The sequence below is a fragment of the Balaenoptera physalus genome (genome assembly GCF_965194825.1).
Source record: "Balaenoptera physalus genome assembly, chromosome: 5".
Lineage (NCBI taxonomy): Eukaryota > Metazoa > Chordata > Mammalia > Artiodactyla > Balaenopteridae > Balaenoptera > Balaenoptera physalus.
Window position 1 is genome coordinate 7,744,024 of NC_138884.1, and position 27,617 is coordinate 7,771,640.

The window sequence follows — 27,617 nt, forward strand, 5'->3', positions numbered from 1 at the left end:
TAAGACTGTGGAATTTGACTCAGATGCAATGGGAAGGTATTTGAAGGGCTATATGGAGGAAAGATGGCTTCTTCAGATTTCCTGGGCTAGATTCTTCCTGTCTCCTTCTGCCTCTATTGCAAACTGAGAAATATGAGCTTTACTTAATGTCCAGGCCAAAGGATCCAGAAAGGAGTTTAACCTGAAGCCGAACTTTCATGGACCAACTGCAGAAGTTTACCTTAAATTAAATCTGAGTCCAGTTTCTAGACGCCATTTAAATATATCTCCCAAGAAGACACAGTAATCTTTGCCTTCCCACTTGTATTTGCCTACATAACATCAGTCTGGGGATAACTGCCGTTCCCCACAAACTGAAGAGATGATCAAGCAAGAGCAAAAAGGTTAGAATCTTTACAGGTCGCATCATATAAAAACAGTTATTTCAGAAGGAAGTGAGTAAAAGCTCTGAATAATGAAAATTGAACATTTAAAAGCTTCTTGTATTATAAACCTTAAATGAAAAAGCAAGAGAATCAGGTCACCATTTTATGGCATTAACATTCATTAAGGTGACGCTATTGTGATGGATACAGCTCCAAAAATCTCAGTGGCTTAACTAATATTAGTGGATTAACATTAGCTTCTCTGCTCAAGTCAAGGGCAAAATGTTCTTCCTGATCAGACGACTCTCCTCCAAATGGTAATTCAGGAATATTTCCTTCCAAATGATAGCTCTGTCATCTTGAAAATGTGATTTCCAAGATCTCCATGCTCACCTATATATCAAACCTCAGAAAGAGCAGGAAACATCAAACAAAGGATATTTATATGGCCCAGGGCTGGAATCTTTTCACAGTTCACAGTTCAGAATCCACTAGCTAGAGCTCAGTGCTACCTAACTGCATGGAGTCTGGGACAGACAGTCTGTCTGTGGACCCAGGAAGAAGAATAGGTGGGTTGGATTAGTAGCCAGACTGATACTACAAGGCTGCCTCAGGACATATATTTCTGGAAATTCTGCAACACAAAATGGCCAACATTAAGGCAAAGTGATCCATATTTCTGGAGAACAAGGAATGGCCAAAAACAAAATGAAACAAAACAAGAGCTATTTTGTCCCATTTGTAGCAATGTTCTTATCTGATGCCACCTGTAAAGAGTCTTGCCTTTCCTCACTTGCTTCATTATTGGTTCAGCTTGTGAGAAGTGGCAGTTATGCCCAGCTGATGTTATGTAGGCAAATCCTAGTGAGGAAGCAAAGATTACTGTGTCTTCTTGGGAAACAATTTAATCATATCAATGATTTTAATTGTCCCCATTGTATAAATACAGCATTACAAATTGCCTTTTTCCTTCATGAGTCACTGCCTCTTCTCTTATAACCAGTCCTCTTCATTTAACATGTATCTGTAATTGGAATATTTCACTAATATGAAAAATCTCTTAATTAATTTTACTGAGTGGCCTCTAGAAGAAAATTTGAGTCTTGTGAAAAGCATGTGTAATCTAGAATTAATAATGAGAAGTATCTCAACCACTAGAAGAAGAAAACAAAAGTGTTTAAAAAACACAGTTAAAAAGAAAGAAATAATTAGGCCTTATTGACTCTTAAATGAGTTAGTTGAGTAAACATCTTGGTTAGGCAAGTTCCCTATAATTAAATGTTTTTTACTTTTTTTCTTGAAAAGTATTTTTCTATGAGTAGTGCAAAAGTAAGTTCTACTGTACTATTTTAGTTTTCAGTTATAAATAAAAGAATATGTAAAGAAAAACTGATATAGCACTCTGCTTGCAGTATGGAGTATTGATTAGAAAGAGACAAAAGGGGAAACAGATGGACTGATAAGCAAATAATTACATGTGCCTAAGTGGGAGAGGGGTTGCATCATTAACCAGCAACTCTGAAGATGAAGAGAAGTTGATGGCTTAAAGCTACAGAACATTTTAGAAGTAGCATTGACAGTGTCATGGCAGGTTCCATAGAGGAGGTGAGGGAGAGAGAAATCAAGGCTAACTGCTCAATTTCTAGCATGAGCAATGGGATGAATGTAGATTCCTTAAACTGAAATGGAGAAAAATAGAAGCTAGATGTGGAAGAAAGAACAAGAATTCAGTTTGGGGCATATTAAGTTTGAGATACAAATATTAGCATACCTTGGCATATAAATAGTGTTTAATGCTATGAGAGTAGATTAACAGAGCTAAAAATAAGTAAGTCCAATACTGAGCCTTAAGAAAGTTAGAAGGTGTGGGGATACTACTTGCAATTGGCATCTGAAATGGGGGGCAGTCTTATGGGATGGGATGGAGCCCCAAACCTGTGGTGTCTGCACTAACTCCTGTTAGCGCCAGAATTAAATTGTAGGACACTCAGCTGATGTCACAGAGAACTGCTTGATATGTGGAAAGAACCCACACATCTGCTGACAGAAGTACTGTATGTGTGAGTAAAGGATAAACACAGCCAGAGAATCTGTCCAACTCAGAAGGTATACGGGAATAGTGAGTCAGAACTGGAACGAAGAAAGTGAAGATGACCTTTAGGCAATTATTTTAGTAAATTTTGCTTTGAAGGACCCTAGAGCAGGGGTCCCCAACCCCTGGGCCGTGGACCAGTACCAGTCTGAAGCCTGTTAGGAACTGGGCCTCATGGCAGGAGGTGAGCACCGGGCAAGAGAGTGAAGCTTCATCTGCCGCTCTCCATTGTTCGCATCACCCCCTGAACCATTCCCCCCATCGCTCACATCACCGCCTGAACCATTCCCCCCATCGCTCGCATCACCGCCTGAACCATTCCCCCATCGCTCACATCACCGCCTGAACCATTCCCCCCATCGCTCGCATCACCGCCTGAACCATTCCCCCCATCGCTCGCATCACCGCCTGAACCATTCCCCCATCGCTCGCATCACCGCCTGAACCATTCCCCCCATCGCTCGCATCACCGCCTGAACCATTCCCCCATCGCTCGCATCACCGCCTGATCCATTCCCCCCATCGCTCGCATCACCGCCTGATCCATTCCCCCATCGCTCGCATCACCGCCTGAACCATTCCCCCCATCGCTCGCATCACCGCCTGAACCATTCCCCCCATCGCTCGCATCACCGCCTGAACCATTCCCCCCATCGCTCGCATCACCGCCTGAACCATTCCCCCATCGCTCGCATCACCGCCTGATCCATTCCCCCCATCGCTCGCATCACCGCCTGAACCATTCCCCCATCGCTCGCATCACCGCCTGATCCATTCCCCCCATCGCTCGCATCACCGCCTGAACCATTCCCCCATCGCTCGCATCACCGCCTGATCCATTCCCCCCATCGCTCGCATCACCGCCTGATCCATTCCCCCATCGCTCGCATCACCGCCTGAACCATTCCCCCATCGCTCGCATCACCGCCTGAACCATTCCCCCATCGCTCGCATCACCGCCTGAACCATTCCCCCATCGCTCGCATCACCGCCTGAACCATTCCCCCCATCGCTCGCATCACCGCCTGAAACATCTCTCCCCTCCCCCCTCCATGGAAAAATTGTCTTCCAGGAAACCGGTCCCTGGTGCCAAAAAGGTTGGGGACCGCTACCCTAGAGTGAATGGGAAGAGGTAGATTTAAATGAATATTTTTTTTAAAGTTGGAGGACAATACAACTTGTTTGAATACTTATGGGAAAAAAATTGGAAAGGGAGAGATCAAGGAAATAATGTAGAAAAACAATGGAGCAAAGTCCTTGAGAAGGGAGAATATTACTGTGGTGTCATGTGGTGTTTGACTTCATTTAAAAGCGATGAATAATAGCGATGATGATGATGAAGAAGACGATGATATGAAGGAGAAGGAGAATAAGAGGGGCTACAACAACATTTATTGAACACCCACCACGTTCTAAGTGCTACGCAAATCTCTTGATGTACATTTCCCTCCTTTATTCCTCATGACAGCCATACCAGGAACCATTATTTCTGCCATTTTACAAGGGAGAAAAATGAGGAAACCTAAGGTGTCTTACGTAAGATCATCCAGCCATGATGAGGTGAGTCAAACATTGAAAACGCCAATGTGTCCGTCTCCAGAGCCTGTGCTATTTAACTAAATACGTTTTTCTGTTTTCTAGCTTTCCAAAGATGTTAACAGATTTATTATATTTAAAAATTTTTGTTATTTCATGGGTTGAGAGAAGACACACGTTTGTTTCACTATCTTATTTCAAATTAGATATAGATATAGATATAGATTCACACACATTGAAAGATAGGGCAAAACAGCAAAGGGAAAAAATGCGACTGATGGCAAACAGGCAAAGGACAAGCCTGTACATACGTATGTGTGCTAATATCATATGTGTGTATTTTTATGTCACATAAAAATCCCTATCATCAGTAATTCATTTCTTAACTCAGATAAATTTTCAACGTGCCTTTAATCACTTTTCTCTGGAATTTTATTTTTAAAGCACATTGATAATAGGCAACAAAAAAGTGATATCAGTAATACATAAATATATTCTAATAAAATTATGTCATTAGTATTTTTAAAAGTTAACATTAGAAGCTAATTTCAGAAAAATTTAGAGTATATATCAAATATGTGATGTTCTTTGGGCCCAATAAATTATATTATCCTAAAATGTTGATTCTCTGCTCTATGAAAGTACATTTAGAAATGTAAATATGTACATGATAAATAACAAACATCTTATGAATTAAAATGTAATTTGATTCTGCACAGCAAAGGAAGCCATCAACAAAACAAAGGCAACTTACCAAATGGGAGAAAATATTCCCAAATCAAGTATCTGATAAAGGGTTAGTATCCAAAATAACTCATACACAACTCAACAGCAGAAAAACAAACAATCTGATTTTAAAATGGGCAGAGGGGGCTTCCCTGGTGGCGCAGTGGTTGAGAATCTGCCTGCCAATGCAGGGGACACGGGTTCGAGCCCTGGTCTGGGAAGATCCCACATGCCGCGGAGAAACTAGGCCCGTGAGCCACAATTACTGAGCCTGCGCGTCTGGAGCCTGTGCTCCGCAACAAGAGAGGCCGCGATAGTGAGAGGCCCGCGAACCGCGATGAAGAGTGGCCCCCGCTCGCCACAACTAGAGAAAGCCCTCGTACAGAAACGAAGACCCAACACAGCCATAAATAAATAAATATATAAATAAAATTTTAAAAAAGAAACATTTAAAATGGGCAGAGGACCCGAACAGGTATTTTTCCAAAGAAGACATACAAATGGCCAACAGTACATGAAAAGGTGCTCAACATCACTTACCATCAGGGAAATGCAAATCAAAACCACAATGAGATATCACCTCACACTTGTCAGAATGGCTATTATCAAAAAGACAAAAAAACAAATATTGTCAAGGATGTGGAGAAAAGGGAACCTTTGTGCACAGAATGTAAATTGGTGCAGCCACTACAGAAAACACTATGGAAGTTCCTCAGACAATTAAAAATAGAACTACAGTATGATCCATCACCTCCACTTCTGGTTATTTATTTCAAGGAAATGAAAACACTAAGTGAAAAAGATACATGCACCCCACTGTTCATTGCAGCATTGTTTATAATAGCTAAGACATGGAAGCAACCTAAGTGTCCATCAACAGAGGAATGGATAAAGAAGATGTGATATATATATATATACATAAAATTAAAAAGAAGGAAATCTTGCCATTTGCAACAACATGGATGAATCTTGAGGGCATAATGCTAAGGGAAATAAGTCGTATAGAGAAAGACAAATTGCATATGACCTCACTTATATGTGACATCTAAAACTAATAAACTCATAGAAACACTGAACAGATTGCTGGTTGCCAGAGGCTGGGATGGTGTGTAGAGGAAATGGGTGAAGGTGATCAAAAGGTAAACTTCCAGTGATAAAATAAATAAGTCCTGGGGATGTCATGTACAGTATGGTGACTATAGTTAATAATACTGTATTGTGTATTTGAAAGTTGCTCAGAGTAGATGTTAAAAGTTCTCATTATAAGAAAAAAAATTTGTAACTGTGTGTACTAATGGATGTTCTCATGATAATCTTAAAATATATACAAATATCAAATCATTTTGTTGTGCAGCTGAAACTAAAATAATGTTATATGTCAATTATATCTCAATTTTGAAAAATAAAAAAAAGTGAAATCCATTTCAACTAGTTTTCAAGAACAATTTTTGGACAGCAGGAAATGGAAATTTTAATAAAACCTTAACTCAAAAACAAGTAATTTGGGGTTTTTAAGTTTGAACCTTCAGGTAAAATGTACATAGTCTTCACCCTAATAAAAAACTTATGCTTTATATTGTCAGTATTAGTAAATATATTCTAACCAGAATATTCACATAAAAATAAATATATGACTAAGCCTGAGAATGACAGTCATTAGTTATAATTTCATGACATTCTGTTTCTTTAAAAATCATGAATTAAAACGAAATTAAAAATGAAACATGAAAACTAAAGGCGCAGTGACATTTATAATGAGAAAAAATGTGACGTGTATGTTACAAATCAATCCATTAACAGAAATATTGAGACATACAGGATTTTAAGCAATTCAGAGTTACCCTGCTTGTTTGTTGGACTCTGCTGTTCACCCCCTTGTATACCTTGTGAGACACAGTTAACTGTGGGTAACGCCCAGCACCCTGGGGAGTTAGAAAAGTTGGGGAGAGATCTTAACAGTTTAGCCGTAACAATGGATACATTAAAATGTCTAACATAACTTTCTGGACTTTTTTCCTGTGATTATTAAAACTTGATTAAAATTAAAATGAGGGTTTTGTGTCAACTTATTTGTGACATCTTATTTTTCATATACAATTGAGTATATCGTGGGAATATAAGCAGAGCTCTTTTGAAATAAATTTACAGCAGTAAAGTCATTCTTCAGGAGAAAAGACACAGTTCTTACTGCCAAGATATGAGTTGAACACTATTTGATTTCCTATGGTTGACAAACACACACAAACACACACACACACACACACAAATATAAAAAAACAGAATTTTTTTAAATGCTTGTTAAAAACTACAATCATAAAAAGAAGGCTAAACATAACTAAAAGACTATCAAAAGTGAAAAATGTAATATTTCAAATATCATGCTGAATAAATGGGGAAAAGAATGTCTTTTGATAAATGATGCTGTGCAACAGAAATATATTTATGGCTAAAATGAATCGACTCCATCTCATTTCATATGCAAAAATTAATTTGAGGTTGCTCGTGGACGTATATGTAAAAGCTAAAACATCAAAGCTGATGGAGCAAATGTAGGAAAACGTCTTAACAACTGAACATTTTCACATTCACAATTTCAGTAAGAAGTTCTGATTTCAACAAAACAAACTAATCCAAGAATTTACTGCTTTTCTCTCCCAAATTAAAAACAGTAAGATCTATGCCACTGTGGACCTGGATAGATGCTACGAACAGGACCAGAGATTGTGACTGGACTGTATTATGAAGTAGGAAGATTCTAGCAACTGCAGACAGGCGAAAGGACCCTTGGAAAATAAATAGACACCTCCTTCCATCAAACCCCTGAAACAGAGGAAGAAGGCCCAGGGTTGACGAAGAGTGATGGATGGGTGTGAAGAGGAAACAAGGAACTTGAAGAACTACACAAGCTTCCCACAACTCTGGTCCCCAGTATGTTAAAATCTGACTATTTGCTTGTTGCTACTCTCCAGCCACTTTCTTTCTTTTTTTTTTTTTTTTTTTAGATTGATTGATTGATTGATTGATTGCTATGTTGGGTCTTCGTTTCTGTGCGAGGGCTTTCTCTAGTTGTGGCAAGCGGGGGCCACTCTTCATCGCGGTGCACGGGCCTCTCACTATTGCGGCCTCTCTTGTTGCGGAGAACAGGCTCCAGACGCGCAGGCTCAGTAGTTGTGGCTCACGGGCCTAGTTGCTCCGCGGCATGTGGGATCTTCCCAGACCAGGGCTCGAACCCGTGTCCCCTGCATTGGCAGGCAGATTCTCAACCACTGCGCCACCAGGGAAGCCCCTCCAGCCACTTTCTATTCTGCTTTTATATCTCAAAGACCTGGAAAATCCACAAATTACATTCTCTAGACTTTCCTTCATGCTGTATTAGTTTGGGCCCCACCAATGGAAAGCACTAGGAGAAAGTAGAAGTGGGAGGGAGGAACTTCTTTTTTCTGCTCCCAGTGGTATGTCTGTCCGTCCTGTTGTCAGCAGCGTGTGGCCTGAGACTTGAGTGGCCTTTGAAGTTTCTGCAGAGTATCAGAGGTTTCGGGCAGCAGTGAACTCCCAGCGCAGAGCTGCTCTTGGACTCTGGTTTCCTCACTCTGTCTTTATTTATCCCAACAGGATAAAAAGAGCTTCCAACTGTTATTAATACCAAGGATATATCAACTTCCTCCTTCCTCCAGCAGTCTGGAAACTTTTGTAAAAAATTCTTTGTGTTTGTTGTCAATATTTATAATGGTTTTTGTTTTCTTGCATGAAGGATGAGCGATACACTGAGAGATTTTTCATGAGAGGTTACTCTCGCATATTTGGGAGAAAGAGAAAGGACGGCACTATTTTAGCTAAATTAAAGTGACATCACTAGTACTCCAGGGAATACCTCAGCACAGCAGTGACTTCCTCTACTTTTTTCTTCATCCCGGAAACTCTTTACTTTCCACTTTTAAGTGAAGTGGATAAAGAAACTCAATGGGAGAAATACTCCATTGCTGATGGAGTCAATTCTAATGACCACCACTGTTGCGTTCCCTCATCTTTAAAATCAGCAAAATGCTAAAAACTTACTTCATAGAGTTGTTACGAGGTTTAAATGAGCTAAAGCAAATACGGTACTTAGTATAGGCCCTAAAATATAGAAAGAAATAGTAGTATTAGGAACAGAAGATGCAGCAGTAGTTTTGGGTGGTAGCCACTCAGATTTCTGACCTAAGAGCTGTGAGATAATAAATGGATGTTGTTTTAGGTTACTACATTTATGATAACTTGTTACACAAATTCCTAACAACTTCCTATCTGGTTAACATGACACCACATTGCACTTGCAAGTCTACAATCTGTTTTTTAGTATAAAAAAGTTTCCTTCTAAAACACACCTTTGGTTATTGTGTCTCTCTTCAATGAACCCCCATTATCCTCATGAAAATGGTCCCTACATTTTAACTGCATATAACTACATTATATTATCATATAATAATATATCAAATTATATGATATAATAATGTACTATATCAAGCCAAGATCAAAGATTTTGTAAATGGCAAATCTAGATCCAATTCATAGCTCTACCATTATATTGTGACATTAGACAAAGGGCTTAAAATTCTGATTTTCAGAGTCTTTGTCAGTTTAGAAGACAAGTCACACATTGGTAGATTGTTGAGGCAACTTCTGGCCAAGAGTCTGTTTTTTGTTTTTGTGGGGTTTTTTTGGTAGACAGAAAGTTTTAGTACATTTTTGAAACTTTAATGTATTTTGGTAGGACACACTTTCCAAGATTCACCATAATCTCTACCAATTCCTCTTGTCTTAAACCTTTATCATGTTTTCTCATTACTATTCAACTCTTTAAATAATTAGGTTGTGCTACTCTGGCCAAGAACTTCAAACAACAAAATTAAGTGAAGTTGAGAAGAATCTAACATTTAAGGGATTTGAGGAGGAAGAGATAAGGCTGATCAGGAACAGTCAGAACACTAGGGCAAAAATTTTAAAAACTGATAATTATCCTAAAGGACTGTATAGCACTACCAGGGATGAGTTGTGAACGTGAAATATACTTTTCTAAAGTAACAACAGTAAAAACAATTTTCAGGCAACCATGCTAGAGAAAACTCTGAACTATCTTTTTCTATAAAAATTGATACAATAAAATTGCTGAAAAATAATTAGAAATGATCAAAGAACATACAGTGAAAAATGTATGAAAAATATTACTTTTGTGTTTAAGTTGGTTCTCATATAAGGCCTATATAGTTAATGAGGATACTTGGGACTCAACTTTCTGTGGGGTCAGCAACATAGGAAATGTTTCCCAAGGATAGAACTAACATAAACTCCATTTAAAGTCTTTGTGAGGGACTTCCATGGTGGCGCAGTGGTTAGGAGTCCGCCTGCCAATGCAGGGCACACAGGTTCGAGCCCTGGTCCGGGAGGATCCCACATGCCCCAGAGCAACTAAGCCCATGTGCCAAAACTACTGAGCCTGAGCTCTAGTGCCCACAAGCCACAACTACTGAAGCCTGCACGCCTAGAGCCCATGCTCCACAACAAAGAGAAGCCACCACAATGAGAAGCCCGCGCACCGCAGTGAAGAGCAGCCCCTGCTCGCCGCAACTGGATAAAGCCTATGTGCAGCAACGAAGACCCAAAGCAGCCAAAAATAAAAGAAATATAAAATAATAATAATAATTAGTATAAAAAAATTTTTTTAAAGTCTTTGTGAAAAAAAAATGTTTTTATGACGATGCCAACATGTGAATACATGGAAGTATTTCCTTTTACGGCTCAGCCGTTTTCTCCCTTGACCTTTATAAAAGAAAACACCGTACGTATTAACAGTGGCAGTTGATTCATTTGTTTAGAAATAAAAATATGTCTTTTATAAGAAATTGTCAGGTAGCCAAAGGAAAAATGATGTGCAATTACAGCTCTTTATTCTAAATGTCTTGGAAAATAGCATTGTAAAACATTCTTTTGAATCTGAAAGTCTCATTAGTATTTCATTAAATCTCCCAATATAAGGTGAAAGGGTATGTGATGCTAATAAGGGAAAAAGCAGAAAAACGTATGCTTTATAAGAAATGGCAGCAGATTGAAAAAATAATTAAGTGAAAATTTAATTAGTTGGAGCCCAATTGCTAACAATGGAATGATCACGTTTAGTTAATTTTTCTATTAATAAAGTGAAGTCATTTCTTGGATTAGATTGATTACTGACAAAGAAAAATATTTAAATTTTAATTATCCTGAGCTTCATGATTGAATATATAGTTCATTCTCAGTTTTTACCTCTTTGAAAAATAAAGGGATTATCTGTGGCCTACACGTGTCACATTCTATGAGAAAACCATTTGAAAGCAGGGTTCTTCAAGGGTCTCTGCTGCTGCAGGGAAAATTCCTGACTTTAAAAAGATGATAATATTTCCACCATTCTCTGTGATCTATGTTAGTTAACTATTGAAATCCAAAAATATTAATTTTTTATTAATTTTTAAAAATATATAACTACACATTACCAAACATGTTATAGAAAGATTATAGAAATATTCAGGATATTTTAATTTAACTGATAGCATGAAAATAAATATACCTTGGAGTACAAATGCAGAATTAGAACTACGAGAAATAAATGGAAACCTTTATAGCAAGCACCTTTCTACTCTCATTTATTAAAGATTACAAATTGTCAATGTTTCAACTGCTTGCCAACAATTCTTTCCTATCGTTGAACAGAATTACATTACTCCAGACTAAATATTAGTACTACATTACCACTCACATATGATTAGCCTATTTTTTTTCTTGATATCCTCATTCAGTCAGACCAGATAACTTCCCAAAACCATTTTGGGAAAAGTATCCCTTGCCTATCCCACTAGCTAAGATTCTGATGTAGGCATTAATTTATTTAGCTGGGAATGAAATAAGAATTCTCCTAAAGGCAAAAAATGTGAGATCTTTGTCAAACGAACAAACAAAACTCTGATTCTGTGTATTCATTTATCATTTATCAAAGGCTAAAAGCTCTCACCACCTACCATGAATGTACCAATACTACAACTACACGTAGAACAACTCTCTTTGAGAACCTGATGACTAGCAGAACAGCACTTCTACAACCAAGGATATAAAGTAAGAACCACACAGAGTCTGGTAGGAGGGAGGAGAAGTAAACTAGTCAGGGCCCAACACCCCTGGCAGGTAACCCAGAAGAGGAGGGAGATGTCACACGCTCAGAAGTTCTCCTTAAGGAGCGAGTAGTTCAAGCCCCACATTGGGCACCCCAGCCCTGGGGACCAGATCCGGAAGATGATCCCCCTTAACTGGTTTGGAAAAGCAGCAGGATTTACAACTGGGAGAACCCGAGGGCTGTAGGAAACTGACACTCTGCACTTAAAGGACACATGCACAAACTTACTTCCAGTCACAGCACAGGGGCAGCAGAATGATAAGCACTTGGCAAGGTTTCCCCAGCACACCTCCAGGCCCACCCCTGGTTCTGGCTCCAACCCCACCACCGAGGCAGTGGCCCCAAGCATGCCCTGGGAGAAGCCCTGCCTGCACGGGGCCCTGACTCTATCCCCACTGGCTCCAGTTAACCTCCACCAAGGTGGCAGTTTCCAACACTCCCTGGGAGAAGCCTTGGCCTGCATTGGGCTATGGCTCAAATCCCATGCCCACAACCCAGCCAAGGAAGTTGCTTCTGACACAACCCAGGAAATGCCCTAGCACCCACTAGGCTCCACTTCCAATTCAAATTATCCAGCCAAGATGGTGGGTCCAAGGTGCCCCAGGAGAACCCACAGTCCACGCTAGATTCAGACCCTGCCCTCCCACCAAAACCACCTGACACACGCAGTCTGCATAGGGATGCTCCCACACAAGGGCATGTTTTCAAGACCTGAAGAAGTAATTGTTTCACCTAATTTCATAGAGATAAACACAGAAGATCAAACAAAATGAGAAAACAAAGGAAAAGTTCCAAACAAAAGAACAAGATAAAACCTCAGGATAAAAACCCAAATGAAATGGAGATAAGTAATTTACCCAATAGACTTCAAAGCTGAGGTCATAAAAATGCTCACCAAACTCAGGAGAAAAATGGAGGAACACAGTGAAAACTTCAACAAAGAATTAAAAATATATAAAATAACCAACAAGAGCAATCAGAATACAATAACTGAAATGAAGACTACATGATAGGGAATCAAGAGTAGATTAGGTGATAAAGAAGAATGGATCAGCAATCTGGAAGACAGAGTAGTGAAATTCATCCAATCAGAAGAGCAAATAAAGAAAGAATTTAAATGAGGTTAGTTTAAGGGAATTTTGAGACAACATCGAACATACTAATACTCACATTATAGGGTTCCCAGAAAGAGAATAAAGAGAAAAGGGAGCAGAAAACTTATTTCATGAAATAATGGCTGAAACTTCCCTAATCTAAAGAAGGAAACAAATATCCAGGTCCAGGAAGTACAAAGAGTCCCAAACAAGATGAACCCAGCAAGACTCACACAAAGACATATCACAATTAAAATGTCAAAAGTTAAAAACCAGTAGAGAATTTTTAAATCAGCAAGAGAAAAAGAGTCATATACAAAGGAACTCCCATAAGGTTAACAGCCAATTTTTTCAGAAGAAATCATGGAAGCAGAAGGGAGTGTCACAGTATACTTAAAGTACAAAAACCTTCAACCAAGGATACTCTACTCAGCAAGGTTATCACTCAGAATTGAAGGAGAAATAAAAAATTTCCCAGACAAGCAAAAACTAGGAGTTCATCACCACTAAACCATCCTTACAAGAAATGTTAAAAGGGGTTCTTTAAGCAAAAAGCGTCGTAACAAGAAACAAGAAGGTATATGAAAGAAAAAATCTCACTGCTAAAGGCAAATATATAGTAAGGGCACTGGATTACCCACTTAAAAAGCTAGTATGAAGATTAAAACACAGAAGTCAGAAAAGCATTGATAACAACAATAAGTAGTTAAAGGATACAAAGAAGATGTAAAATATAACAAAAAAAACATAAAACAAGAGGGGTAAAAAATGTAGAGTTTTTACAATGTGTTTGAACTTAAATGACTATCAGTTTAAAATATATGTCTATGTACGTACAACACACATATATATGTATATATACGTGTGTGTATGTATATATATACATACATATATATATATATATATATATATATGTAACAACTAGAGACTACTAGAAAACAAGGAACAAAATGGCAATAAGTAAGTACCTATCAATAATCACTCTAAATGTAAATGAATTAAGAGCCCAAATCCAAAAACAAGGTGACCTAATAGACAGCAAACAAGACCCATCAATATACTGGCTACAAGAGACTTAATTCAGAGCTGAAGACACATAGAGATTGAAAGTGAGAGGATGGAAAAATATATATAACATGCAAATGGAAATGAATAGAAAGCTGGGGTAGCAATGGTCATATCAGACAAAATAAACTTTAAAACAAAAACCGTAATAAAGACAAAGAGGGGCACTACATAATGATAAAGGGGGTCAATCCAACAAGAGGGTATAACATTCATAAACATATATGCACCTAAATATATAAAGCAAATATGAACAGACATAAAAAGAAAAACTGACAATAATACCATAATAGTAGGGGACTTTAAAACCCCACTTACATCAATGAACAGATCATCCAGACAGAAAATAAATAAGGAAACAGCAATTTAAATGACATATTAGACTAGATAGACTTAATAGATAACTGCTCAACATTCCATTCAAAAAGAGGAGAATATATTCTTTTCAAGTGCATATAGACATTCACCAGGAGAGATCACATGTTAGGCCACCAAACAAGTCTCAATACATTTAAGAAGACTGAAATCGTCATTAATCTTTTCTGACCACAATGGAACGAAACTAGAAATCAATTACAGGAAGAAAATTGGAAAAAAGCACAAATACTTCAAGACTAAAACCATGGTACTAAAAAAATCATGGGGCAACAAAGAAATAACAAGAAAAATACAGAAATACCTTGAGATGAATGAAAATGGAAACACAACTTTCCAAAATCTATGGGATACAATAAAAGCAGTTCTAAGAGGAAAGTATATAGCAATGTAGGCATAAATCAGGAAATGAGAAAAATCTCAAATAAGCACCTAACTTTGCACCTAAAGGAACTAGAACAAACAAAGCTTAAAATTAGCAGACGGAAAGAAACAATAAAGATCACAGTGAAATAAATTAAATAGCAACCAAAAAAGAAAAGATCCATGAAACTGAGCTGTTTTTTTTTCAAAAAGATCAACAAAATTGATAAAACTTTACCCAAACACATCAAAAAGAAAACAGAGAAAGCCAAATAAAAGTAGAAATAAAAGAGAAAATGTTACAACCAACACCACAGAAATACAAACAATCATAAGAGAATAGTTTGAACAATTATACTCCAACAAATTGGAACACCTAGAAGAATGGATAAATTCCTAGAAACATACAAATCCAAGACTAAAACAGGAAGAAATAGAAAATATTAAAAGATTGATTGCCAGTAATGAAATTGCATCAGTAATAAAAAAAAATATCCTAACAAACAGAAGTCCAGGACCAGACTGATTCACAGGGCAATTCTACAAAACATTTAAAGAAGATTTAATACTGATCCTTCTCAAACTATTCCAAAAAAATATATAGAAAAGGGAACACTTCCAAGCTCATGCTACAAGGCCAACATTACCCTGATACCAAAACAACACAAATACACCACAAAAAAAAAAGGGGGGAAAATTATAGACCAATATCACTGATTAACATAGATGCAAAAATCCTCAACAAAATGCTAGCAAACTGAATTCAATAATACCTTAAAAGGTTCACATACCATGATCAACATGGACCTGGAAGGTATTATGCTAGTGAAATAAGTCAGACAGAGAAAGACAAATACTGTATATTTTCACTTAAATGTGGAATTTAAAAAAACAAACACAGAAAACAAATGAACAAACAAACAAATGAACAAATATAACAAAACAGAAACAGTCTCACAGAACAGAGAAGTGTTGGCCAGAGGGGAGGCATGTGGCTAGCTGGGTGAAACAGGTGAATAGGATTAAGAGGTACCACCCACCAGTTATAAAATGTATGACTGGGATGTAATGTACAGAACAGGGAATATAGTCAATAATATTATGATAAATTTGTATGGTGCATAAGCTATAAAAATATCGAATCACTATATTGTACATCTGAAACTAATATATAATTGTATGTCAACTATACTTCAATTTTTTTAAAAAAAGCTAAAATCCTAAAATGTCTATGTAAAAGTTTTTTGGAAAAGTGCCAACTAGTATTATTAAGGATTGAGGATAAGCTATTAGTATGGAAAAAAATAATTTTCCCCCAAAATTATTTTAAAATAATCACCATCAAATAAGTAAGGGTTTCCCAGGGATGACTATGTCACCTTGGGTGATAAAGACTTGTTGTCAGATGTCAGTACTGAAGGCTTACTCCTTTCTCAGGAACACATTCTGCCCAGACATTTATAAGTGTTATTAAAATAATTAGAGAACAAAGTACAAGAACAGAACCCTCAGCTCCAGTACATGTCCATCCTTATTAAAGTTGAATATTTAGTCCTGTTGTAAACACTATTAGTGCCTAAAGAACAATAATAGGATGGCTCAAGAACAAAAGACCCATTCATAAACAAAATGATACCTGTCTTCCCACACTCACAAGCTGTTTTTATCCTAGTTGTGAAATCAGTTCAGAACGTATTTTTTATCTCTATTCTAAAACCAATGATCTTCAAATAAATTTTCTTCAAAGCAATATGGTAATAAACAATATAAAGAACATGTATCAAGTTTATCATAATAAAAGCAAAATAAAATCAAGTTTTATAATATAGACCTTGAAATTCCAGTGTATTTACATTTAGGTTGGAGCAGTTTTTCATTTTATGAATTTTAGAGGGATGGATCATTCAAAATTTCAGTTCACTCTCACTGATAAAATGTTATCACAAAGTAGGAGGTAATATCTGGGCTATCCTTCATAACACTAAAATGATTTAGAAAACAAGAGCTCTCAAGTCTCAAAAGGACCTACTTAAAAATTCAATACCTCTGTACATTTTAAAAAGTTATTAACTGTATAGTGTATCTGACTACCCTCTTAAAATTTAATTAACACTCAGGAAAAAGAAAACAAAACAATATGGTGGGAAATATGTACTTTTACTATTACACCATGACATAGTTTAACAAAGCCACTCAAGGATTACTTAAATCTCCAAGAGAATATACCTATGTTTGTTTTTTCCATTTTTATTCGAATACAGTTAATTATAGGCAGTATGAAGTTACATGTTAACGTGTAGATTTCTGTCCAGTAAAGAAGATATCCCTAAGGTTATGGTTTAATCACCCTGTAAGATACAGTAATCAACTTGGTGTGTATCTAACCTAGAAATCTTATTCTAACATTTTAAAACACTTTACCAAAATCCCTGTTTCTCAAAGGTACTTGAAACCAGATTTACCATCTTATTTGTCCCTACCTAATTAACAATTTGAATAAAATGGTTATCATTTTGTATCTGAATGAGGGCTATATTTTTACTTTCTGGAAATTACATTTCCTGAAAAGTATTGAAAACTTTTTGAAAATTATAATTGCTCATCTCTACAGATCATAGTCAAAGTTACTAGAAATGAAGTCCATTATATTAACAAAAATAAAGCAGTGGGGACATTGAATAATAAAATTTTAGGGGCATTTTAGGCAAGTATCTTTTCCTGCCTCAAAATATTTTTGTTTGTTCTGCTTTTCCTCCTAATGGAGTCTGAAAGAACTGTATGGGGGAAAAAAGGGATAAAGACAGAACCTCTCTTCCCTTTAAAACTGGTCTTATCCTTCAAAAGATGTAGTCCATAATTTTAAACATACACTATGGCAGATTATCACATTTTGTACAGTCGATTTAGGGTGTATATAACTAGAGTAGTCTATGAATTTGCTGGTGAATTGTTGACAGTAAGGATATATCTCCACACTGAAACCATTCTTGAAGACACAAGGGAACAAATCTATATATTACTGTGTTAAATTTATGTTAGACTAAACATTATGAAATATCTGTGCGCCAACGTTCAGAACATCAGAGATGGCAGATATCTAATGGATAAAGCAGATATTAAATAAGAAATTACATAAATAAAATTGAACTATAACTGAGGAGAAACACATGATATTACGGTAGTAATTATGGGAGAATTAAATAATAACAATTGATATCTGATGTAAGAGTAGAAAATAAAATTCATAAAAATATAGGATTATGTCATTTTCAGAGTCCCTTACATTCATGTAAACCATAATTAAGTAAAAAACAATATATAGCATCAAATTTGCATCCAATAGAAATTATCTTTGTTGAAAATATAACCAACCTGCCTACGAAATAAAACAAATAATAGTTTATTTTTCTCATGCAAACAGACATCCAGCGATAGAAATCCAGGGATGGTTACAGATGCTCAGTGATGTTTTCAGATACACAGGACATTTTTTTTTCCTCTCTCCTCCACCATCAATATTTTGTTGGTTTTTATGCTATTGCTGTTGCCTCATGATCACACAGCTGCTGCTACCTTCTGAACATCAGAGTTCCAAGCAGAAAGAAGAAGGGGAGGATGGCTTTACTATCTGGCAGACTCTGTTTACATTCTATTGGCAAAAACCGGGTAACATGTCCATTTTCAGGTCAAGAGAAAATGAGCTTACCAGGACTGGTTTGGATCAATTGTGATCCTTCTCTGAACCACATTCCCTGAGCTCAAGGAATCAGCGTTTAGGCAGCAAAGAAAAAGACCTGGTGAGGCAAGAGGGTGGGAAAACAATAGTTGGTGTCTGCTATTAAACAGCCTCCAGAAATTGACTATAATTGAATAAGCTAGAAAGCTTGAAAGTTTATGTAGGTGACCTTTAATTCAATCTGTTAGGCAGGTACACTTTATTATCACACTCTCTGTAGAAAGACGAATGGGAGCTGTTTTGTCATTTTATTAAAAAAAAAAAAAAAGAAAATGTATTTGAATAACACCTGTCAACACTCTTTAGAATAGCAATTGATATTTTAGCATTTTAGATTTTAAATCGACATGTGTCTTTTTATTTTCTCTTACCTTCTTGTTCATTTAGATTATGATTTTTATGCTTTATGTGTTTGAGGAAATTAATTTATGGGAAATATTTCAGAAAGGCATCATAAAAATAGGTGGTTCTTCAGGTATATGTATGAAATATATGATTTATGTATATTATGAATGAAGGCACACTGGATTGTGAGTAAAATAATTTTGTAAAAGTAAAAGGACTTACTAGCATAGACTTGTAGTGATAACAGAAATTATAGCTTTCATTCAGATTTTCCTAGGGAGCGTTTCCCATAGGGAGTTCTAACAGTGTCTGCCAGGTAGAAAAATAGGAGAGAGAAAGGGAGGGATGAAGGGGGGGAGGATGGATCATTTATAGCAAATATCTGAGTAATCAAAAATAGTAAGGAGAGATTGTAGATTTTGATGGCAGTTTTACAAATTATGACTGTTCAGTGTTTATGATACGTGTTCTACTACCTGAAGGGCAATATTTGACAGAGCATGTGAACTATGTATCAATTAACTCAGTAGCAATAATAAAGTGTGTGGGGAAATTTGAGGAAGACCTCAAAGGACATATTGTAGAGTTGAGCCAATAATGAAGTTTTAGAAATGCAAAATGACAGCAGTAAACCTACAGGGAGGAAAAAACGCTTGTATTACTGCATTCTTAATTAACCAGAAGAGTGAAGGGAGAAGTGGGAAACTGGTGAATGCATACACATGCTGACAGTTGTGACTGCTAAGAGCAACATTTGAGGACTTGAGCATTTCTTGAAAAGGCACCAGAGAAGTCAAAAGATTGAATAATCAGTGCAATAACAAGCTTCTTGGAAAAGCAGATGAAAAACACCGATCTCATTCATTCTTCAACCAACAGATAGTTATGTGAACTAGGTCCAGTGTTTTGGGATAGAAGATCCAAAGATAAAAATTTCACCATTTATTGTAACAGTGAGCAGATAGGCTCACCCCAGTGATTTTTTTTATGCCCTTCAAACTGAGTTCAGATTCCTCAGCAATCAAGTCCCTTCTGCAGAGACTACCATTTTCCAAAGTGTGTTTCATGAACTACTAACCCTGCTCTTTAAAAAGAGTGTTCCTTGGTAAAATATATGTAGGAAACATATTTATTAACATATTGTATTCTCCTTTTAGAGAATAATGACACACACGAACATGTTAAAGGCTCTAAAAATTCCTGAAAAACATTTTTAAATGTGATTAACTTATTCAGTTGTCAAATTTCTGAATTTATTTGTACCCAGAGCACTCTTTCCTGTTACCCACTAGCATCCAAAGAAACCAATATTTCAATTCAGGAAGTTTTAGTCTTGCCTCAGGACATTTCCAGGATTCTCTTTTACAGCATCTTTCCATATACACTATTTCAGGGAAGCAGAATCTGCCACCCCAAAATATGTCTCTTTGGCATACTAATTATTTTAAGCTGGTTATTTTCTAAGAAACTGCAGACACGAGGGAAACTCTGAAAACCAAGTAAGAGTTACACTTTCATAAGAAACATCGTATAAGGGAAATCTCCATTTGTAAGGGTGTTTCCCTTGCTGTACCAGTAAGAGGAATATGACCAAATCTCTAGAATTGAGATAATAATGAAGGAGGCAAGGACTTAAACTCTTAATAAATGAAGGAGGCAAGGACTTAAATATGCATGACAACCTTACCCTTCTTTACCTTGCTTTTCCTGGTCACCTCCCATACCTGCCTTTCCACCATCAACATCCTCTTTTGTCTTTAGCTGAGGATGGTATTTAAGCTAGGGGCTTTGGTCATTTTGGCAAGTTACTCAGTTTTTCTGGATCTCTCCTGTGTAGACGTGTTATTAAACTTTAGTTTGATTTTCTCCTGTTAATCTGTTTCATGTCAATTTAATTCTTAGACCAGCCAGAAGAACCTGGAAGGGTGAGGAAAATTTCTTCCTTCCCAACACTATTTAGTCAAAGTGGAGGACTAGATACTCTCCATATATATCTTAGATTTCTTATCTCTCTTGCTATTTTAATTTTGTGTTCTTCTCTCATTTTTGCTTACTTACATCCCAACCCCTACCTTCTCTCTCCAATCTACCTTCATATCACTAGCATTAAAAACTTCCACAGACTTTGATCTAGTAGCCTCTTCCCTAATAATCTCTCCTATAAAAATCTAAAATGTAGAAAATGACTTTACATGAAAGGATGTTCAAAATGTAACTTATATTAGCAAAACCTAAGAGATTACCTAAATGTCCTATAGGAGAGGGCTGGCTCAGTATTTACAATATTCAGAAAGGTGGAATAAACAACCATTAACATTATAATAATTATTAAAAAGTTTTAAAATACAGTGCAACTGTTATTTATCTAAGTTAATATGATATTAATTTTCAAAAGCAGCATATAAAATTATAAGCATACTATTCTCTCAAATACATGAGGCAATGAAATGCAGCAGGACCCTGAGGGGCCTTCCCGGATACAAATCTTTTCCGTATCCTCCGTTTCTATTTGTAGGAAATATGGTTCATTCAGCCAGCTTGACCTTCCCTGAATTCCAAAGAGCTGATTCAAACAGCTGCTCATCAGGGAAGGGAGGGGATGCAGAAACAAAGGAGAAGCAGTCAAGAAACAATAGTGCAGCCTTGGGGCAGGGTCCTGGTTCCTCCTCAAGGAATATACATAACAAGATCTTTGAGTTCTTCTGTAGGAACTAAGGCCCCCCCCCCACCCAAGTGGAGGATGGTAACTTCAGGCTGAGCACAAGATTCCTGGAACACCACCCTGTTACCTCATCACCAACCAATTGGAAGAAAGTCTGCACACAGTGGAAGATAACGAAGACTCTGACCCCCTCCCCAAATGATTAACTTCCTTTTCTCCCTTTAAAAACTTTCATAGTTGAGCAGAATCTTCAGAGTTGGTTTTTGGAAACAAGTCCACCTTCTCTTCAGGTTCCCAGCCTCCTGAATAAAGCAACCTTTCCTTTTCCAGCCAACACTTGTCTCTCTAGTATTGGCTTTTGAGCGGCAAGTAAATGAACCTCAGTTTGGTAACAGTAATACAGAGAAAGGCTAAAGTGAAATATGCTCAAGTGTTAATTATGATTTTATTTGGGTGGTGAAATCTAAGATTTGTTTTTTTGTTGTTTTTTAAAAATTTTTCTAAGCATCTGGATTTTCAAAATTTTTTACAATAACATTAATTTCATAACAAAAAAGTTAAAACCAAATAAACAAACAGACAAACCATTATGCATTCTTCAGGGACAAACTGATTTTCTTTGTTGTCAAGAAGCCTTCCCTAATTCCCCCTAACAGATGTCATTGCTTCTGCCTCCCAACTCCACAAGCTCTGTGGGGTATGTCTCCCATGGTACATTTCACAATCTACTTTGGACCAGAGATAATTGTATAATTGTCTTACCCTGCCTGCACCAAATTACATTCTATTTTGTGTCTGCTGCAGTGTCTAACAGAATGCCTTTTATAAAGTACACATTTAAGAAGCATTTGTTCAAGGCATAGATTATTTTCTGTCTCAAATTTGTTCTCTTTTGTCAATATACTTTTAAAAGAAACTTTATAAAACCGAATGGGTAAGATCAAATGGTACAGGCATTCAAGAAACTTCGCCCACTGCCTATTTCTCTTTGCCTATGGCATCCCGTGACAAGATTGATATCCTCTTAAGGGGTTCTTCTGATAACTGAAACTGAAGATTGTAAACATGGGAAAAAAATTGGAAAAATGCACTAGGACTACTGAGCATATCAATCATAATTATATGTTCTCTTCATATTACTTAGTTATCAGACTGGCCTCTGACTTCATTATTCCTTCTAGGTCATCCCACTGTACATGAACGAGCGAATGAAAGGGTGTGCCTTTCCTAACTAAGAAGACCTGCCATCATGCTCCCAGTGAGTTATTCATACTCTTATATTTTCCACTACCTAAATACTAGAATTTATAATTTTTCAATTTAAATGTTAAAACATTTTTTTTAAAAAACTGACTAAATCAACTCCTGGTGATAACGTGAAGCAACTGGAATTCTCATATATTACTAATAAAAATATAAAATGGAACAGCCACATAGAAAAAGAGTTTGGCCATTTCTTACAAATGACACATACTTCTAATTCTTCACCAAGTTTGTCAGGCTTAAGCAGCCATTTGAAATATTTCCCACTGGTTTTAATGCATGCCATAAATTTAAGCATAACTATTATTCTCTGCTTTGAGTATCTCCTTATCCTGATTAAATTTCAGTTATTCCATTCCATCTTGCAGGGAGGTTGTTGATGGAAATAGTCTTAGGAGATCAAGAACTAGCAAGTGCAGGAGGGGTTTTACACCATCAACTGTAACATAATGCATTTTATACAACCAACTCCCTTCCATCATTTACTGTCTTCCATTTCTGGTCTTATTTCTTTTCTTACATTCTACTCATTTTTCTTTCCTCTTTGTCCTTCTCTTTTGCTTAGGCCAGTGATCTTTAATTCAAGATGTCCCTCAGAACCACGTGTAGACATTTTTAAAAATAAAGACCTGGGCTCCACCATGTGATCCATGCATCTGTATGTTTCAGAAACTCCACATACAAGGTTGATGCGCTCAGCTCCTGGGGGATGCTGACTTAGGGTCTGCGTAGGGAAGCAAGGTTGAACCTCTAGCACTGCCCCATGCTTTAGATGTTGACACCTGCTCTGCAGAAACTACATATCTGCTGTGAGCATAACAAGTATATGCTTCACAGTTCCTTTACGTAAACACCAACTTAGCTTAGGAAAGTGAAAATACTGGCAGAGTACATGAAAACTGAGATCACAGCCTGACCCTCTTCCATTTACTACGACTGACCAGCTCTTCACCTGAATATCCATCTGCTCCCTAGGAACTCATTCCTACTCTCCCTTTTATATCAGCTTTTTATCTTCATTTGAGATATTATCTGGAACACAGCAGATGCTCAACAATTCTTTTGTGTTTGTATTGATTCATTTACATTTATTTTACACTTAGTTTGTATAGTTTTAGCTACCTGGATACAGTACTATATAATTCTTTTTAAGCCTCCCTGAAACTCTGTGTGTACAGCTGAAGCTGCAGCTCTGTAATTCTGACTTGGGCTCTCTAAATGGGTTCTGGAGTTAAAGTGTTCTCAGCTAACCATGGCCAAGAGCAGAGGCCAGGAGACTCCGCACTCAGAAAACAACCCCTGGGTCTATCCTGCTCCTGGTTGTGCTCTCACCCCTGCAACCAGTGAGCAACAACATTGGTTTTCCATAATCCACATTTAGACTTTAAATGCGCTCTAGCTGCCAGTGTTATTTAAGATAAAATTTTAACCACAAGTATAAACTGATAGCCTCAAATCACCAAAAAGTTAAAGAAAATTATCATTAAGAACAAGAGGGACTTCCCTGGTGGTGCAGTAGATAAGAATCCGCCTGCCAATGCAGGGCACATGGGTTCAATCCCTGGTCCGGGAAGATCCCACATACCACAGAGCAACTAAGCCCATGTGCCACAACTACTGAGCTTGTGCTCTAGAGCCTGTGAGCCACAACTACTGAAGCCCGTGCACCTAGAGCCCGTGCTCTGCAACAAGAGAAGTCAGCGCAATGAGAAGCCCACGCACCGCAACGAAGAGTAGCCCCCGCTCGCAGCAACTAGAGAAAGCCCACGTGCAGCAACGAAGACCTGACGCAGGCAAAAATAAATAAATAAAGATCTTGGTGAAAATGAAAAATGTTTCTTTAAAAAAAAAAAAGAACAAGGGAAGTCAAATTTTGCAAACAGGCTAACTTCTGAACAACATCATCATTAATAAAAGCAGAAAAAACTCAGTAAAGTAAATATAATACCTTCAGAGATATTCAGAAGGCTATCACCTCCACAAATGAACAACAAACATAGTTATGGCAGAAAAAAGGAAACTATTATTGGAGTTGTCTGGGGGAAAAATCTGTTTGCCAAAATAAAAATATGTGGAAAACAAATAAAAGAACAAGAAAAATCAGTTGAGGAGTAGACTAAATCAACTGAAAATCACATTTCTGAGATGGAAGACTGACCCAAAAGATTCTTGCAAAATTCAGTGCAGAAACACAAATGAAAAATGCGAGAAAATAGAGAAGAGACACAGAAGACAGAATAGGACATTGTAAAATATGTCTAGTAAGACATATATATGTGCATTATATATACACACACATATATGCACACATATTTATCCATTTACATATGTGCACACATATACAAATACAGATGGGGATGAAGGCAGCAATTACATATATATAAATACACCAGCTGTTCATGTATGTGTCTACATGTGTGCCTATACACATACATATGTGTGTATATAAATGTAATACATCTTACTAATCATATATATATAATAGAACCTTATATAATAGAACATAATATATAGAACTGTATACTTAATGTATAGAGAATACAAACAACACATTTCAAAGGGCCATGAACCACATCAGATTACTATGCTCTATATGTCTTTCTCCTTCCAAGCTCCCATCCTGATCTCTCTGACATTAATTTGCTTTCTGGTTGAAAGATTTTCATCCATAATGGTTGATAGGAAGTATAGCCAAAATGCCAAAGAGGTTTATTAATGAAAATATTGAAATGCAGATTTTACTACAATATCATTTTCCCCACGGAATTAGTGGAGAAACAGAATGTAAGAGTCAGTAAATAGAGATTGGGAGAAGTACCCCCCTGCACCCCATTTTTATCAGCATCTTAAACACAGAAAACCAGGAACACTGAATAACAAAGCTGTTAACAGTGATCCAAAATCTGTGGTCAAGGATGTCAGGATGTCAAAGAAGTTGAAGAGAATGGCATTTGCCGATACTTGATGACAGGAATACTTCCTTATACAAACTATGCTGGGGATAAAGGAAGTGATGTTGACGAATATACTAAAACTAGCCAGAGGCATTATATTACCTCTGTGTTACCTTATTAAAATGTAAATATATGTATATATATATACATAGTGTGGAAAAGGAGGACTAGAGGAGTGTTCTTGTAGTGGTGGATATATCCCACCATTTCCTGGTGCGCCCACCCAAGATTGCTAATAAAAAACCATCTATATTTGTACACTCAGCCAATTTCAGGACCTCCTCCCTTTGCTCAGGGTTTGAGGAGAAGACAGATACCTTATTATGCTGTGATGAACACTGTGGCCCTGTGATAGAGCCAGGAGGTGGCTGGTAAAGGTGGTGTCATACATGGAGGAAGAGCTATGGTATAGTCAGGGGATGGTACGGCAAGGTAACTTGAAAACATAGGTACCCCAACAACTCCTGGACTTGACTGTTCCCTCGAAATGTAACCTCAGACAAGCCACTTAATCTCTCTATGCCTCAGTGTCTTCATCTCTAAAATGGATTTTTTAAGGGGACTGATTTATAGACATGTTTTTAGAGTTAAAACTGCAGAATGTTTGTGAAAGACTACTCACATAATAAGTCTTCAATAAATGATGATTTTGATGATAACGATAATGGTAACACTTGAAGAGAAGCACCCACTCAGCTCAGGAAACCATGTGATCTAAATACTACAGAGATTCCAGCTTAGCTTCGGGGCACAGACTCCCCCCCTTGGTGACAGAAGGTTGAATTTTCTTTGCTATCGCTATATTTTATTTATTTGGCCCTATTATCTTAAATATTCCTTAACCTATTAGAGAATAACCATAGACTGAATTAAACACATGCATGTCCTTAATTGGGTTTAATGGAATGTTATAAGTAGCTTTATTCTACTAATTATCATGGTTAACAGCCTTTACTTCGAAAAGTTCTCTTTAGCAGTTAATCTTCATGTGTGACCATTTCGTTTACCATGGAGATTACTCCAAAAAGCACTAGACTGAATGATGGACAAATCTATAAGATTTAGGGAAAAAAATGTTTCCCTTAGTCCTAATGCATCTACAAGGAATAAACTCAAAGTGTATATCTATTTCTTATTTTTTAATTATCAAAACAAGAACATTTGGGGAAATTCAGGGTCCTCCACAATCCCCTTGCCTTCAGATATTGCATAGGAAAGGATATAGTTTTATTTTCGAGTCCCTTTGCTAAGGATTGCTTGAAAATTTTTAGCTCATGTGAACAAATGCGTGTAAACCTATTGCCTTTCTTGATCAGGGAAAACAAACAGATGCCTCTGGGACCGGTAGACCAAATCCCCATCTCAATAGAGGGAGAAGAGGACAGAGTAATACATGAAAGAAAGCCCGTAATGAAATCAATAGACAAAGAAAAGTTGGCATTTAAACCAGAACCATAAGAGGAAGCAAGAGAAAGATGGATAGCACAGTTTTGTGAGGATGTCTAAGGCAGGGGCTTCTGTGGGCATCAGGCAAACGTGAAGGAGAAAGAAAGGGAAGTGACATAGAACTAGCTTTGCGCTTATAGAGAACAGTGTCTAATTTATAATAAGCTCTCACTAAATGGTAGCTATTATCAATAGTTGTGTCATGTAGTTTTTAAATGTCCACAAATTCCTTAATACTTCTCCCTTCTTGCTTGCCTCCCCTTGAGCGTGGGCTACCCTTGGTGCATTGCTTCCAATGATAAATGGGATAAGATGCATGTGCTAGTATGTAATTGCAGAGACTGGGACATAAAAGCCATCTCTGTGACTCTGTGGCTTCCGTGGGGCTCTCTCTCTTTGGATCACTCACTCCAGG

General features: G+C 37.1%; 1 protein-coding gene and 1 long non-coding RNA gene across 2 annotated transcripts in view; one reads left to right on the top strand and one right to left on the bottom strand.

Annotated features, from left to right (window-relative positions):
• Positions 1 to 27,617, bottom strand: part of MARCHF1 (membrane associated ring-CH-type finger 1) — an 859,229-nt gene that overhangs the window by 642,311 nt on the left and 189,301 nt on the right. The window lies entirely within an intron of this gene.
• LOC309661117 lies at positions 18,563 to 24,614 on the top strand. The gene is made up of 2 exons (XR_014263867.1): positions 18,563 to 20,501; positions 20,534 to 24,614. It is a non-coding gene; the product is annotated as an uncharacterized lncRNA (long non-coding RNA).